The 4,359-nt window shown below is 29.8% G+C and overlaps 1 protein-coding gene across 1 annotated transcript in view; it reads left to right on the top strand.

The window, feature by feature from the left end:
- LOC108688767 overlaps positions 1 to 4,359 on the top strand; it is a 10,268-nt gene that overhangs the window by 4,928 nt on the left and 981 nt on the right. The gene's annotated exons all lie outside the window — the stretch shown is intronic.

Here is a 4,359-nt window from a genome sequence, read left to right as displayed (position 1 = left end):
CTCTCTCTCTCTCTCTCTCTCTCTCTCTCTCTCTCTCTCTCTCTCTCTCTCTCTCTCTGTTCTTAAATCTAATGCTAAGAATAAATAGATAATTGCGTAAAATAATAATAAAAATGAACGTTGTCAAAATCTTATGGTGAACTTGCGAAGACAAAAAGTTTGATAATAACGGTGTTTAAATTAAAATTTAAATAAAAATATATATATTTACATATTTCAAAATTATCAAATATGGGATGTTATTTATATCACGTCATCCAAAATTCTAACTTTGATTTTATATCTTTCCGCTTAATTTATTTCATACACTGTCAAATACTGTCTTCCGTATTCTGTCTCTCCTTTCATACTGCTGAAGTTCTTCATACTCTTCGTTACGTATTTATATGCGATACGCGATATTTTATTCAAGTTTATCTTTCTTGCATAATATCTAATCAATCAAAATAATCTTAGTATCTTTATGTAAAATTTATAATTTAATTAATCACGTTCATTCAAATTTGTTAGATAAGCTTTATAGCTTTATTTTTTATGTATATTTCACTTATGTATACTAAAGTGTATTTTTAAGGATACACAATAAAATTAATTTAATTAATATTTAATTTATACATAATTTATTTATTTAATACATTATATTTGTTTAATTTGTTCTAATTGTTATTTTTTTCAATTATTTAAAGTTATATTTTTATTTTTTATCGCAATAATTATGTAATCACTGTGTAAAACTGATAGTGACGAATACGACAGCAATCACGAATTCAAATATTTCTCGTTTTTTTCGGACATTTCTTGGATATTTTCATTGCCTGAATGTTGGCCTCATTCTCTCCAACTCGTAAGATTTAACCCTTCCTGGCTAAAACCGGAAGGGAAGACTAATTCGAAGCCGAGATGGAGTTCTTCCATTTATTTCATCTCTGAACGATTACATAAGACGGGGTATCTTAAGGGCAGGTCTCTTAAAATTATTGCCGACTTTGTACAGTGTCAATGATAATGATGATGATAATAATAATAGTAGTAATAATTAATCATTTATATCAGAGAGAAGAACGCAAGATGCCGGATTTATATTGACGCGTCTGCTGTCTTTTTTATACCCTTTTTATTTATGTACGAAAGAAATTACACAGCGCGCTCACGAGATGTCGGATATACGTATAGGCAGAAAAAACACCGTTAACTTTACGAGTTCTTCTTTCAGTGAGTATTTCTGTTAATATAGTATGCTCCTTTTTATTATTTTTACGATTTTTATCTATATGAAATACCTACAATAAAAAGTATCCATTATCTTTGTTATTTTTGCGTGTACTACAATTTAGTTTCTGTCTTTTTTTTACCTTTTTTATTTTTTTAGTTTAATGTATGTCTCATGTTTTCTCTTGCGTTTTTTTTCTTTCACATTTTCTTTCACACATTTTTTTCTTTCTCTCTTTTTCTCTTTTACACACACACACACTCTCTCTCTCTCTCTCTCTCTCTCTCTCTCTCTCTCTCTCTCTCTCACTCCTAACATTTTTTATCGATTTCGATAAATTAAGTTTATCAATAATCTCACTTTGCCACGCCGTGATACGCGCGTGCTTATTTTTTTTTTATTTTAACCATTGATTCTTCTTTCCTGTTGTTTGATGCCATATTATCTCTCTCCCACTCTCTTGTTTTTCTCTTTTTTGTTTTTTTTTTCTTTTAAGACTCACGAATTACAATTTACACTTGAAATTGGAATTGACACTCATAAGGTTATTGAAATAGCCTCTCATATTTAATAATTGCACCGACATGACATCGACTCACATATTCACGTACACTAGATCGATCCTTTCTGTCCATATGTTTATCTTTCTTCTTTTCCTTCTTCTTCCTCTTCCGCATGCATTTTGTATGCCACGGAAACTGTATCGTGCGTTTGAAAATTTCTACATAGATAAATCCGCTGCATATTTTTTTTTTATTGTTCTACGTATAAATGCAATAAATAGCGCATGTAATGATTAAAGATATATTTGACATACAATTTATCAAAAATTTTGAAGTTAAAAATATGTTAATATTTACACTTTCTAAAATTAATATGAAAACTATACATACGAAACAGTTATGTGAATAATATCATATTTTTAATTAACACTTTTTTATAGTTTATTTACTGTATATGTATTTGTAATTATTTATTATTTCTTATATTTTAATTTAAAAAAAAATTCTTTAAGCATTCGAAAATATATATGCAAAGTTTTATTGCAATTCACTGATTATTTATTCAGTAAATAAACAAATAAGTTTTGTCGTATTTATTTATTTATAGACTAATCAGAAATTGCAATGAAACTTTGCATAAATCATCTTGAATATTTAAAGAATTTTTTTAAATCATCATTTTTGATAAAAATATGATGTTACTGATACAATTGTTTCGTATCTATAGTTTTCATATTTATTTTTATATAGAAAATATAAACATTAATACATTTCTAACGTTAAATTTTTGTTAGGGACTATATGTCAGATACATCCTTAAAAGATTTCTTCTTCTCTTTCTCTCTCTCTCTTTCTATTTGAATTCCCGTAATATATATTCTGGCTAATATCGATGAATAAATATAATTCGAGAACAGGGAATCATGTGACTAAATTTATGTGTCTCATGTCAACGTCGACACATTTGGTCGACACACTTTAAATTTAAATCTCATGTCAACATCGACACACTTTAAATTGCCATGATATCTTGTATGCGCATGGAATAAAAAAAATGGAAGGAAAATGTATCAGCTTTCGCAATTAGCTATCTAATGAAATGCTCGTGATATTAAAATTCACCAATACACAATTCTAATAAACTATAGGAACAGAATCAATTTCGTGAACGTTGCTCCAGTTTGCTGCTCTTTAAGCCATCAAGTTAAAAAAAAAAGAAATGCTTTCTTCCATTTTAAATGACGGTAATGATATGACGACGAAATCGCGAGCGTGTAGAGGATTCTACAAGTACTGAAACGAGCGAGATTGGAAGTAATATATAATAAAAGTTATACAGATTAAAGACAAGATTAATAAATCTGAACCGATCATTCTTAATCTAAGGAACGGTCCCAATGAAAGTTAGGATGATCGATTGACAATAACGAAGAGACGTGACATTCCTTAAATCTTTAGGCCAGATTCGTTTAACGTACAGTCAGTTGTGTCGTGCGCCGACAACGTTATTCTTATAGAATTTCTCTCTCTCTCTCTCTCTCTCTCTCTCTCTCTCTCTCACTCACTCACTCATGCTTTCTATCTATATATCTATCTATCTGTCTATCTATCTATTTATCTATCAATCTATCTATCAATCTATCTATCTATCTAGCAATAAGAAATTGACGACGATAGGTGTGTTTTTTTTCTCTCAATTCCTATTATGAAGAGTTCGCTATAAAGCTAAAATTACGAGATCTGAGGCTGCGTTATGGATTTCTGCAAGAGCGGATATACTGGATGATCCGAACAGACTTATCATGACAATCTGTTATGGAAATGATCCGAGAAATAAGGAAACAAAACTTAAACAATAAATAGATAGAAAAAAACTCTTGTGTTTGCCTTGTAAGATACTACGCGATATGTTGTTAGGTGATTCTGGATGGAGCGAAATAGAGAAATAGAATACAAATTAATATGCGGCGTATTAATACGATGAAAACGTAGATAGAAAAGAGAAGAAGACATGCTTTCGTGTCCGCGTAATTCTTTTATTCATCTTTATCTCTTTTAATAACCGAAAGCCTTTTAAAAACCTTCCTTGTTTCTCGTTTATTTTAGGTGAGGTCCATACGGAACGCATCCTCTCTTCAACGAAATCCATTGATCAGCCAAATGATAAATATCAGAGAATATTATACCTATCGACGACCGCAATAACTTGTGACAGAAGGATTACGCGATTAAATCTTACAATTAGCCATCTTAATCGTACTGGATTATAATTAGATAGTAGATCGTAACGTTTGTTCTGTCTAAACTAACAATTATTATGCTTTCTGTACAATGCAAGGTGTAATCTTAATATTTTCTTAATCATTATTATTATTATTAAATGTTATAATTTACGCAAAATGCGCATTGCACAAATCGTAATTCATCTTCTTTTATCATCATTTTCCTCCCTTTTTCTCTTTTCTCCATTTCTTTTAACATTAACTCATGATCTTTTGTAGAATGTTTGCACCTCAACGTTCGTAATAATTATAATATACTCAACAAAATATTAACATTAACGTTGCCAGCACTCCGTCTGATACATTAATCTGTCGAGGAGCAATATATAGGCGCTGCCAATAATAATAATTGTCATTATTAATA

This window comes from Atta colombica, unplaced genomic scaffold (genome assembly GCF_001594045.1).
Source record: "Atta colombica isolate Treedump-2 unplaced genomic scaffold, Acol1.0 scaffold238, whole genome shotgun sequence".
In the NCBI taxonomy this organism is placed as follows: domain Eukaryota; kingdom Metazoa; phylum Arthropoda; class Insecta; order Hymenoptera; family Formicidae; genus Atta; species Atta colombica.
The sequence above is the reverse complement of the archived record's forward strand: the minus strand, read 5'-3'. Positions and strand labels throughout refer to the sequence as shown.